The sequence below is a fragment of the Seriola aureovittata genome, chromosome 22 (assembly GCF_021018895.1).
Source record: "Seriola aureovittata isolate HTS-2021-v1 ecotype China chromosome 22, ASM2101889v1, whole genome shotgun sequence".
Taxonomy (NCBI): Eukaryota; Metazoa; Chordata; class Actinopteri; order Carangiformes; family Carangidae; genus Seriola; species Seriola aureovittata.
This window is the reverse complement of record NC_079385.1, coordinates 21,032,803-21,046,469: the sequence shown is the minus strand read 5'-3', so window position 1 is coordinate 21,046,469 and position 13,667 is coordinate 21,032,803.

Here is a 13,667-nt window from a genome sequence, read left to right as displayed (position 1 = left end):
CCACAGTGCGACAGCAGAAATGTATAGAGCAGCGCCACAGCGGAGGGAAAACTCTTGGCCGCGGCGCACATGAACATGAAATTGGATTATAGCAGAATACCTTCAGCCAATATTTTTCCTTTCTGGTAAATTACCCTCAGCCCTCAGCCGCTGCACAGTTCAACAACCAGATCTCAGATAAGGCCACAGAGTGATGTTGAACAACACTTTTTGGGAATTTGAGGCAGCAGCGTTCTGATTCCTCCACAAGTGTCTCTTTGAGTCCAAACTGCATGGGAACCATTACAGAGAAACGTATACAGAGTAAATATATAGAGCGGAGTGTAAATTGTCAGCTGGCTGCAGCTCTAAGTAATCAGACGGGAACGTTGGAGCTGATGTGACCCGATACCTGTGTAATTTAGCTCTTCTTTGTGTGTAATAATCCATTTCACGGTTTATGTTTTAAGTGGAGAATTAAGTAATTCTTTGCTTTCTCGCTGCTCTGACTGTTTGTTCAGCAGTTCTGGGGTCAGGGCTCTGCTGCGTGTGGTCATTTTCTCCACAGTTTATAATACTCCCCGTATAAATCGCTCTTTGAAGCCTCCTTTTCCTTCCACAGAGGAACATTTCTCTGTATCCGGTTTATGAAGCAGGTCTCCGGATTCTTTTTGAACAAACTCCCTCCTTTTTTTTTTTTCTGGAGCGAGATCTCTACTTGTGTCATGTAAACTTGGACATTCCCTGGGAGGTTGTCAGAGGAGGAAGAGGGAGTCAGCCTTTTCCACGAAGGCCAAGGCAAACATTTCCTTTATTGAGGAACAGTATCTGCTGATGTGAGTTCTGTTAGTTGCTCTCCTATAAAGAGCCACTGTCTGAATCAAAGAGGTATTGATGCAGGGACTCAGACCGCCGGCTTGGAGGGTTTCTGCCTTTTGTGCTGCTCATAATTAATCATTGAAACGTATAAAAAAAAAAAAAAAAAATTTTTTTTAAAAGGGAAACCCCCCAAAATCCTCACTGGAGGGAGTTTACAGCAGAACGAAGGAATGCTGTTTGTGTTCGGATCCAAACCTTCCACACTCATAAGGACATTTCTGTCTTTTTACAACCTGGATCTTATTTTGTAGTTTTGGCTTTAATTCCCACTGGGTTCGATAACATTTCACTTACAAACTTTATAGCTGAGATCTGAGGAAATTAATATGATTTACTTTTTCAACAGCCTGCAAGAGGCAGCAGCTTAAAGGACAATTAGCATTTAACAACTACAGCTCCCATAAGGCTTAGACAGAGAGCCAACAGCTCAGACTTGAATGCTAACAAGACGCTAGTAGTTTATTTGTTAAATTTAGTTTGGAAAAGTCTGTTTTAAAGCTAGCCTTCACAACATGAAGTATTTTCCAATATAAAGTTGTTATTCTTTCAAAATTTGGAAACCTTTTTTTGCTAGCATGCCTGCGGCTAATGGTGCATTCAAGGGACGACGACAGGTCCGGCCTCGTGAGACTGATGGAGAATCATGGTATAAATGACGGAGAAGGTCGACGGAGAAACAAACAGATTCATCTCGGTCATCGTATCTACACGTAGCCTCATGGAGTCCAGTTCAGCAGCGTCACATGATGCGGCTTCTGTCGCCTAGCAACCTTGACAACACATAACGTTTTTTCACCAAAACATTTTATTTAAAGTCTCTTGGTTTTAACAGTTGTACCGTTCTTAATGACCAGCACCTAATTTTACATTGAACTGAAATGATTGGTTAATTAATCAATTAGCTGATTGACAGAAAAGAAGACAGTTGATAATTAATTAATTATTCTCTGATACGAGTCTCTAAAATGTGAAGATTTGCTGGTTTTTCAGTCTGAAGATGAAACATTTTGAACTTTTAAACAGTTTTCTACTAATTTAAGTGTGAAAACTCATTTCTGTGATTAAACTTGAATTAAATTAAAGGAGGGAAAAAAACTGGGGGGTAAGTGTCGTCACCATCACAATCATATACAAGTTCTACAAACTGCAATAAAATCATCATCAAAGATTGGTGATGAAACTGAAAGTTTAAGTTCTGATCTTTATGTCCAGATGTGTTCACCTCTGCACTGACAGATGCACCTTTACCTTCGACCCACCTCACATGATTGATTTTATTTTGGAGAACGTGCACTGAGCAGAATGAAGAGTTAATTTGTTCAGTTTTAAACAAACACGATTATTAATGTTTGTACAAAGTCAAAGGGAGAAGTCCAGGTGAAGTCACGAGTCTCTGGTGTCGAAATATTTTCTGAGTTTATCGAGTCTAAAGTCGGATCTCATGACTTGAGTCTCCACCTCTGCTCTCCAGAGGTTAATTTGGACGAAGCGAGTATGAGAACATGTGGGAACAGGGCGAAGATGTTTTAACATGAAAATCTCACCTCTTTTTAAAAATCCTTCCCACCTTTAAGCGTTAGCAGAGTCTGAGCTGTGTCATCAGTTTCTGCTAAAGCTGCTCTGCTCTCATTCTCTCAGCTCAGCTCTGTTTCACCGTCAGACCCGATCGAAGCACCTGGAACCGCTTCAAGGACTCCAGGGTGGTTCTCCAAAACCAATAAACAAACCAGTTCTTAGGTGAGCAGTCCAAGTGTTCATCAATCTGATAGGTTAAGGACACGTTACCCCGCGGTCCACACCCAGATCATCTCTGAGCGGCTGCTCGGCCGCCCTCTGGGCTTTCTGTTGGACCTGCAGATCCTCAGCAAACCGTCCAAGTTGGCCTCATTTAAACAGCAGAGAGGCACAAACCACTGACATCACTCCTTATTTCCCAAACATGTTGGCAACCGCACTGTTGGAAAATAAGATAAACTTTAATAAACAAATTGTCAGAGTCTCTGAGGAGCTCTGGAGGGAAAATGCCAGTTTGAGTGCAGACGTTGCACTGAGGCTGAGACACGCGTGTTCACGAAGACATGCAGCCTGACAGCTCCTCATGTGGCACTACAATGTGTTTAGAATTACACCATTAAAGGATTAAGGCTCAAGTCCAAATTTAAATGTGAGATTTTCACACGAAACCAAGCAAGTACTTAAAAGTCCCTGTGTTTGTGTTGCTTCTCGCACACAGGGATTTTAGAAATGCTGAGTCTTATTCCCACAGCAACCTACGAAATTCTCAACTGGCCACCAACCAAACTCTTTACAGATTTCTGAGTATTAAAGAAATATTTAACTCTTCATGTTAACTATTCCACAAAATTATATCTTACATTACATTACTGTAGATGTTGTTTAAAGCCCCCTCTAGATTGCTAAGTACGTAACTTTTGAGTCAAAACCCCATTTATTCAGTTTATTAAAAATCTCTTTTCACATTTCCAGAAATAAAGTCGATAACTTTTATTTGATGCCATTTCTTACATAATTTAGCTCTTGCTGCTCCAGTCTTTTGCCTTCTCAATTTTATAAATCTTAGCATGGCTCGACAGAGTAAGAGTAAGAATTAACTAACTGTAGTTGACAGGTTGCAGTAATATAAACACAGACACATTACAATTTTGGTTTTATAAACGTCTGAGAATCACTGAAGTTATTACAGTTCATCCCGAGGGGAACATGAATGTGCGAACCACATTTGATGGAAAGGAAACGTCTTTCTAGATTTAGTTAAGATTCTTTTCGTCATCAAAAACACACAATAATCATGTGTAATCAACACAAAGGTGTGAATTAGGATTTCAGCATCTGCCAGAGCAAAAAAAAAAAAACAACCTAATTTTATCTGTGACGAAGGTGAAAAAAAGCATCTCTCTGCTGATCAATGGAAAAGGTTTGATCGAATGTAATGAAGTTCTATGAGAAATCACACAGTTGAAGAGAGTTACTGTCACTCGATCAAACTGGTGTTTTATGTCGAGCCGGGCCAATGACCAGCATCTCAGTTTTATCTGAATTTAGAGGCAAGAAACTTTGTGACATTCAGATTCTCAGTGGACAAACAGACGTCTGAGGGTCATCAGCGTTTACAGGAAGATACAGCAGAGTATCATCAGCGTAACAGTGGAAATGTGTACAATTTGTCCAAGAGGTGAAATCTAAAGAGAGAAAAACAGAGGGCCAAGAACAGAACCTTGGGGTGCTCCATATTTCCCATCAGAACATATTGATGTATTGATGGAAACACACTGTTCTTTCAGATAAGTAAGACTCTGGCCCGACTCTCACCTGGTTAGAGACGCCAAATTGGTTTTCCAGTCGGTCTCGGAGTATATACAATGATCTCTGGTATCAGAAGCTGCGCTGAGGTCCAGTAACAGGAGCACAGAGGTGGAACCTGAATCCATCGTAAGCAGAAGATCATTTTCCACGTCAGCAAGTGCAGTTTCAGTGGAGTGACGCTTCCAGAAAGAAAGATTGAAAAGGTTCAAAAAGATTAGTGTGGGACAAGTGAGCTGAAAACTGCTGAGACACAACTTTTTCCAGCACTTTAGGAAAGAATAGACGGTTAGAGTCTGATCAATAATTATTCAGAGTCTGGATCAAGATGTGGTTTCTCAAGGAACAGTTGAACCTCAGCAGTATTAAAGCTTGTGGGGATGAAGTCAAATGTAAGTGATAAATTAATATTTAGGTTGGTTCGTCCCAAAACTGGACAGAGATCTTTGGAAGGTTTAGATGCGGGGTGGGAGGTTTCGAAGCCAACACCAATTTAGACAATGGTTCCTTAGTAGCAGCTGGGTCCCCAATCAAAGGCCGTATATCTCGGAGGATATGGTCCACGAAGGCGTGGCCACTGCCGACTGCGAAGGCTGAACCGAAGTGAGACGGTCAGGTCTATGAAGAGTTTAATATTTACGCTTAGCTGCTGTTTTAGTCTGCCTTATTCCCTTTCAAATTGATTCATCACCTCAATGAACTTGTCACAGGTTGGGACACGCAGGATCCACCCGCTTGATCCTGTTGTTGCCCACGAAATGAAGAACTCATTTCTTCGGTGCATTTGTAGAGGCCTTCGACATGGGAGAGTCTCATCACACCGCGGTGACGCAAACAAACGCAGCGTTGGACGACTTGATTGGAACGTGATGCTCGGCTGAGATGAGGGTCTCATTTCGTGTCTGATCTCCTCTGTTTTACCACAAAGTCAAAGACGTCATGAGTCACTCTTGTCAATGTCACTGACCCTGGATCTGCTGACATCCCAGAACATATTTACCTGTCATCTGTTTCACATGCTTTCACACTATAACGCCTCGTATCCTGAAGTGTACAGCGTCACCCGATGACTTCATGAATGTAACGCTGCAGTGAACCGTGCCATAAACCCCCTGCTGTGATTAATTCATGTTAAAACCTCCACACTGTGGCTTTTGAACGTATTAGTCTCCCTCAAAATACCACAATCCTGGAGTCTTTGAGTGAGTATCTGGTTTTTGGCAGCTGGTCGTGCTGATGAACCTTTTTGACGTAAGACCCTTTAAAACCAAGTCTGACCTGCAGTCCGTGAACCAGGTGCTCATCCAAAGAAACTGTTCAATATTTGACCAAAATATTATAAAATATGACATAAAATTATACCTGACACATTTTCTGAACTCATGTTTATACTTTGGCCCCTTGGGCAGGGTCCTGACCCCCCCCCCACTCGGTCCACAGAGTGTTAGCGCTCTGACACTGTCATCATCCGTCACACGGAGTCGCGCTGCCTCCAGTAATTCACCCGGCGGTTACTTTCCCGTCAGAAACACACGCTGTAAAACTCAGTTGTGTTTGCCCTGGGTAAATTATACATGTGCAGTATTCATGCTGTGGTTAACCAGCGATGTAAAATCATTTTCTACCCAAAACCGCTGTGTGTCTGTGCCTCCACAGCCCATCTCCCAGACTCTACCCTCACACTGTAAATATGCAGCGCAGCTATTATGCAGGGTGTACGGCAGCCCCATCACTCTCTGAGCGGGCAGTCGTTCTTCGGGGTATTCGATGCTCAGGAATGCCTGTCAGCTTCTCAGATTTGCATAAGTGAGCAGCCAGCTGACTGGCCGAGGCACAAGGCTTCTCATCTTCAGGTTTGGCTGAACAGCATGTGGCTTCAATACAGATGCTCAATTAGAAACAAGAGGTAACGTTGAGGTCCGGGGGCTCTGCGTCTATATGCTCCACATAATATCCAAGAGCAGGTTTGTTTGGAGCCAGAGTGAAGAAGATGCGTCCAAATCAAATGTCAAGTTGAAACTGCACAGAATCTTTTTTCCTTTAAAAACAACTTAAAGACTTAAAGACAAAAAATCATTCATGTGCATAAACTCCAGAACAATGCACCAAAGTCCAGGACAAAGCTGAACACTTCTTCATGTGAAGGAGTTTGAGAAACAATGACAGACTGATGTATTTATTGATCTCATAATGCCAATCGACAGGCATCGATTTCATCAGAGAAAAAGAGACCAAAGGTTTTTCCCATTACAGAAACCGTTTGGTTTTGTGTTGATTCAGAGTCAGTGTCGAACCTTGACTGATCCTGACACGACAGTACAGCACTGTATGTATTTTGCTTAATGGCCCTTAATGTCTGTTTTATTTAAGTATATTTTTTGGGCTTTTGTGCCTTTATTTGACAGGACAGTAGAGAGACAGGAAATGGGGAGGCAGAGAGGGGGAATGACATGCAGCACTCGGACTCGAGCCGGGGCCGACTGCAGCGAGGACTATACTATCCACTACGCCACACGACGCCCCTGATGTTTGATTTTAAATGAATTTTGCTTCTTCATCTTCAGGTATTTTCTTAATCTTAACAGATTTACAGAAAATCTACAATATGAATATAAATATTGAACGTAGTATGAATTACATACATCATCCCTTTTCACACAACAGAAACATTTATGTGGGACGAAGCCTCTGCTGTTCCTCAGTGGATGAATCTTAGTGACTTCAGTGATCCTCTGACTGTTGTATAAATGATGTGTGTTATTATTTATTGATGGTAAAGAGCTGCAGTCTTTCAGGCTGTAAATCAGCCTGTGGATGCGGAGTGTGAGGAGCAGTTGTGACTGATGACTCACCCTCCAGCTGTTTGGTCGGCTCCGAGACGAGCAGCCGCCCGCCCTCACACGAGGACCATCAGGTCATCCTAAATGTCACACTCCTGGCCTCCCACGTCCGGACTGTAGCGATGTCTGTCAGCATCGTGGCGTGGCCGGATAAAAAGGGCACGCATCCTCAGACTGCACTCGCTCACTCTCACGTTACGCAACTCTCTATTAATTAACTGGAAAATTCATCAGCATTAAAGCGCAAACAGGAAACCGTCAGGACGGTCTGCCTGCTGGACGATTAGACCTCATGACGGGAAAGGTCAGAGGTCAGCAGAGACAGATATTTATAGAATCACGTCAGTTTGTCGGTGACGTGTCCTGACTAATACACATTCATCCAGATTCACTTACTGCCACTTCAGACTCCTCCCACAGCCTGCAACACCTGTTGTCTGTCGGTCGACTTGTATACAGACTGTGTACACTTCTGTCTGTTGTTGAAGTCACATGTTTATGTTTATTTGTCTTTGCTCAGTTGTTTTTTGTTTGTTCTCAGGTGAACAGGAAACATCCTGATCGCTGTTCTGTCTCCTCAGTGGCTCCAACAGTTTCCTCTCCCCCTAAAACAGAGAGCTACGTCTGAGGAGAGCCAGACACATCCAGACTCCATCATCAGCCTCAGATCACAGCGCTGACCTCACATCTGTCTGACTGAGGGACAGTACGACTGTGAGGAACCAGGAGACGTCGGATCTGGATTTAAAGACTGAACAGAAACTAGAAATTTCAACTTGACCCCACGGATGACGCACACCCAGACCTCCAAATGTCAGTTTAGGTTTGAAATGTTTGACTTTTTTAGTGGATGAGGATCAGTGAACGGGCCTGCTGGGCCTGTGCCCAGGGGCCCAAGGGGTCATGGGCCCCTGAGACAGAGCCGGATGTAGTGACTATAAACATTTCCTGTTGGAAAGTGAATGGAAACACAGAAACAACAACAAAGACACAAAAAGACTTCCATGACTACAAACAACATGGCCGCCTCTCTTTCAGTCTGGGGGTCTTGCTCCTCTGTAGGTGGGTCAGGGGCCTTTTATATGTCGGAGTCCAGGAGCCCAGTGTCTCATATCCCGTCCATGAGATGAGTTCCTCTCACCTTTCAGCTTCATTTTTAAGACCTAACGATTAATTGAGAAATTAATCAACATATTAATCATCTGTTAAAACTATCACCTGATCACTAGATCAATAATTAGATTGCATCAAGATACGTCTGATCAGCTCAGAAGGTGACTGATCGATCACGTCGTACTTTCACTTCACAGTTATTAACAGCGATTCTGACATTTCATAGACAAAATGAATAATTGATTAGTTGAGAAAACAATCAGCAGATTAATTGATAATGAAACTAATCGAATCTCGTTGTTCATCGTCTCCCCGCAGGACGACACTGACTCTGATATCTCGTCTTAATGACGGTCCAGTGTAATCAAACAGATGTGTTGGTGTAACCCTCGTCTCGGCAGCTGGAGAGGACACTGCTCCGTACGATCGGACTCCTGTGTAAATAACCTGCGGTGGAGAGAGAGCCGGAGCTGGAGAGCAGCCAGCAGCTGGATGTGCTGATGGGGCGTTTCGCTGCCTCCTCTCTCTCGGCCTCTGGAGGGCAGGGCCGCCGGGTCTGGAGCACATTAGACGAGCTAAGCCCTAAAGCCGGCTGATCAGTGCCTGGAGTTCCCTTCCGTGGACAGTAAGTCAGTGTATCACAGATTGGACAGATCAACCCAGAAACCTTCCCATAGCACCCCCACCCCTATACATAAACATACACACTCCCAGCAGCCGCGTACACCTGCAGGAACACACACGGATGCATCGACGCTCACACGGGGAAACTCGGCTGAAACATCGCAACACGCGGAAGGTTCGGAAAACTAACCAGCGTTATCAGTATGGATGATCCAGTTCATCGGGTCCAGGTGGAATCAGCCAGTGTTCAGATGCTAAATGCTAAAGAATAGCTGTAGTCAATGTCATGACAATCCCTCCAGTAGTTAGAGCTAGAGGTGAAGTCAGGGGACTCAGTGGATTCATCCTCTGGGGATCATGAATGTCTGTATAAAACTTCATGCCAATCCAAGTTACAAACCTAAGCTCCAACATTTTGTCAGTCTCACAGTAAAAACCTTTTGTATGACGGACGACGGTTCATCGGCCTCTGAGAGTCAGTTTCCCCGAGAGCTCAACTACCACCATGGCCTTAGAAAATAAAGCCAATAAAAACAATATGAAATCAGTGGTTTTGAAGGAGACAGCCCGTTACCTTTAAATAAGCAACTCATCAAACGGACTTTTACATTTTGTATTAATCACAGATTAAACAGAGAGTTCAGCTCGTAAAGGTCCACGTTTATTAACAAACACAGACGATAAAGTTTCCATTAATAGATCAATACTGAATGAATGAAGTTACATTGTTTTTTTATTGGAAACTTCCTGCAAATTGAGATCAGGTCTATTAGAAACAGTTCTGGAGCTTTCAGTTGTGTCACATGATCTTCAGTTGTACGAAATGTCATATCCAAGGTCAAGAACGACTTTTAACTGCAACTTTAAAACCAAAAACCTAATAAGTTATTTTAGTTGAAGCTTGAACATCTGCTGATGAAGATCATGTGATATGATCAAAAGCTCCAGAACAACTACCAAATAAACCTTGTGGTGAGGTTTCTTTGTCTAATTCTTTGCCTTAATTCTTATACGACAGTCCTGTGAAATAAAACAAACACGGTTGACACGTTGTCTCCTGTTCAGACCCGGTGAATGTAAAGTTCTTGTGGTTCTGCATCAGCTGGATCCATCCCAGCCAGAGAACCAGAGTGTGAGGGGCTTCATCAGTCGGAGGGTCTGACCATAACACAGCACATTCCCACAGTAGCACCGGCAGCTATTGTCAACAGATCAGGGGATTGAAGGTAAATCCTGCTCTCTTTGTTGTAGTGCTGGTATGCGCTGACATCTGGATCAGCACACCCATGTGGAAAAGGCTGGGTGGGACCGACTCGGGCCACTGCTCGCCTCCCACGGGTCTTAAGACCAATAACAGGCTGCAGGCTGAGCGGCCACAGGTGCACCGAGTCCCGCGGCGGGCCTCCAACAACAAACAACCAGATAAGACGGGATTGAAGGAAAAAGGAGATTGGATTCCACCTGATCACCTGCAGAACAATCCCAGCATCCACATCCTGAGTATAGGTGTTACAGGGAGAAGCAATGTGCCGTCACTGCAATATGAAAAATGGGCGACATCAAAGTTTTTAAAACAAAACAATCCGTTTGCCGTAAAGGTGCAGTCGTTATACAAAACCTAAACTGTTAGCATTAGCAACCCTGAGGACATTGTACATGAAGGAGCTCGGTTTCTCTGCAGCGTCTACGTCTCCACACTGAGCGGCGGTCAGTCATATCAGACTTACTGTAATCACCCGTTCTACCTGTGTAAAAAAATTCATGTCAATATCCAAGTTGTAAATTTCACAGGGAATTTTTTCTGAAGCCTCTGATACGTTTGACTTTGTGCTGCAAAAGTACAAAAGTGCCGCTAATCCATTAATTACATTGATTAAATGCTGAAATTTAATCGGTACAGTTCTATCTTACACAAGCACGATAGTCCTGTGTAGTAGCTATTAATAGTGTTTTTATCAAACAATTTTCTTGAGATGTAATGAAACGTTCTTCGAAGAAACCTAGCCAACGTTTGTGTCATCCATTTTGTTTTAGTTAGCATTAGCACAACAAGATTGGCAGCTGCCATCTGAAGATGTAAGAGAGTTTAACTGTAAACCTTACACCAATATCGTCTGTTAGGAAAACAGTGAGGTAAGTAAGGTGTGTCACTTCTGTTAGAAACCATTTTTAATCACTGAAACTTCAACAGGATCTGACGAGGTTTTGTGTTTTTCTACTCATGACCATAAGTAGCGCTAACGTCATGTTTTTAGCTAACAAAACCTAGCTTATTATTATTGATTGTATCGTGTGTTTACAAGAAATGCTCTAAAATGCTTTAATAGCAAAATAAATACAAAGCTAAACTGGCTGAAGTTAGCTAAAGTGCAGGGTTAGCCTTTTAGTCAAGCTAACAGATATGTTAGCCTAAACCTCTCGTGTTGTCGACATCAGTGTTTGATTTTAAACTCATTTAAAACTGATAATACAGAATAATAATACTGATACTGATACTGTCAGTGTGTGACAGTATCATCTTGTGCAAACAGCTAATCTTTACACAGCACGTTAGCTAATGATTACCATTAGCATTAAGTTGGATCCTACTGTTTTCTCTTCAGAGAGGATTTTATTTGATTAATATCAGATACACAGATGTTTTGATGCCGTTACATTTTAATAATGAGCAAAAAGATGAATAGACTTAAATGAGCCCAGTAATTAAACTATAAATGACCTGGCACTGCCTGTTTACATAAAGGTTTTTAATGCCATCAGGAATCATCTGTGTGGCGTCTTCTCCCAGCAGCAGCCCCCTCTGTTGTTGACTCATGCAAACATCTTTTCACACCACATTTCCATCAAGGTTAGAAACCCCCCCTCAGGGTCAAATTAGCACCCGGACTTCCCCGATAAATAAAAGCTTCGTGGCCGACAGATAAGTCACAGGCTAACGGACCCCTGTTTGCCTTCACCTCATTAACTCAGGAAGTCACTGCTGCAGATGTTCACATGCTGTCAGCCGCTCGCCGCTCATCCCCAAACATTTCATCAACTAGTCAGAATATGTGGACGTGAGGTGCGGTCGAACACCGGGGGGGTCTTTGTCCTGCGGGTTTCACTTCCTGTCTGGAGGTGAGAACCAGTCCCTCAGCAGCAGCTACCTGTTGAGAAGTGACTTTAACGCCACTTTTATTTACATCATCTTCGTTTCCTGTTAGCTAATTAACAACCTGGTGATTCATGCCCTTCTGACTGGTGTCAGTGTTAATGTGAAGAGACGTTTGTGTGAAGAACTTAAAGTTCACAGAACAAGAGGCAAATCTGTCACGATGTTTCTCACAGGGAAGTCACTGATGGGTTTCAGGCCTGGTTCAAAAATCATTCTTTCAAAATTTAAATTGCTTTTTGAAAGTTTACAGTTTCACCTTCCTCCAGACGTCTCAGCAGGAGTCTGCTAAACCTTCTAAACAGCCTCGTCAGCTGATTGTCGTCCACACACCTTCATGTTTGGTGGTTAATATCTTTGAACATGAACCACCAAGTCTTCAGTTCATCTCTGGATCTTTGATCTAATGTTATTTCCATTTTACCTGCTTAATGTGTCATTTGAAATTCTGAACTAAAAAATGAGGAACACAAGTGTGTACACTGGCATGAAGTGGTTTTTCTAGACAAAGACATATTTACTTGTTATAATTGGACTTTGGACGAATCTTAAGCTTTTTGCATCATGTTTCTATGACTTCTGATGCAGTCGTGTCACAACTTAAATTTGCTTTGGTTCAGCCTGAGGACGCATCAGAACACCTACACCTGCTGTTTGTGTACGCCCACACACCTGTGGCGTCTTGATGAACATTGACCCTGTCAGGGTTTGGAGGTAATTAAGGACCCAAATGCAGCCAAAACTTGGGGAACGAATACAGACATGAACAGACGACGTGAACAAACCCTGAACTAAACAGACGAACCGACACAGACAAAGGGAAGCACAAGGACTATATAGACAAGGAGGCGAGGTGATTGCACACAGGTGAAACACATTAGGGCGGGGCAGACAATCACTACACAGAAACAAGACCAAGACAGGAAGCAAAGGACACACAAGGAAACCTTATTACAAAATAAAACAGGAAGTGACCAAGTCCAAAACAAAACTAACAAAAAGTGTCTGCCATAGCGAACCATGACAGACCCGGATTACACAAAACTCACGGGACCTATTTGTGCCGAACTTGGAGGACTGATGGATCATGGGCCGGGTACGGACCCGTTACATTTTGAGGCGGGTCCGGATCATCACTATGAATTAGAATTATTTTCTGTGAAGTCTGGTGAATGTTTTTTGACTCTAGTTTTGTATGAAAATCACATCAGCAGGAATTTATTGGCGGTACATTTATGTGAGTCTTACGGTCTGTTACTGTCACGTCAGACCCTTGTTTTGAAGTGTATCCGTGACCTCTGACCTCTGGATGGAGCCTCACAGGGTCACACTGACCCACTGTTAGTCGCCTGAGGCCTCGTTTCTACATGACGTCAGTCTGAGTGAAACTCTGCTGTGTACCTTTGTAAACCTGAGTTGGGGGTTAGTTTTTTCCTCCCGGTGACAGGGTGTGTTTTCAATTAAGGCAGGGTGGGTCAAATATTCCTATTCATCCCCTCAGTGACCCTGTTGGTCCCTCCATGTTTCCTTCCTCTCTTACAGATTTACTCGGATCTCCTTCAGAGCTGCTAAACTCTAATGAAATCCAAATGGTTTGTTTGTGTGCGGACCCTCGCTCTCTCTGTAAATGTCAGCTGGCTGACAGGAGGAGGTTCAGGCACAGCCACCGAAACACTGCTCTTTTCATTGTGGACTCTTTGTGGCCTCCGTCGGCGGTGGAAGTCGGCGGCGGAGGGGCCGGCCCGGCTGTCACATCTGAT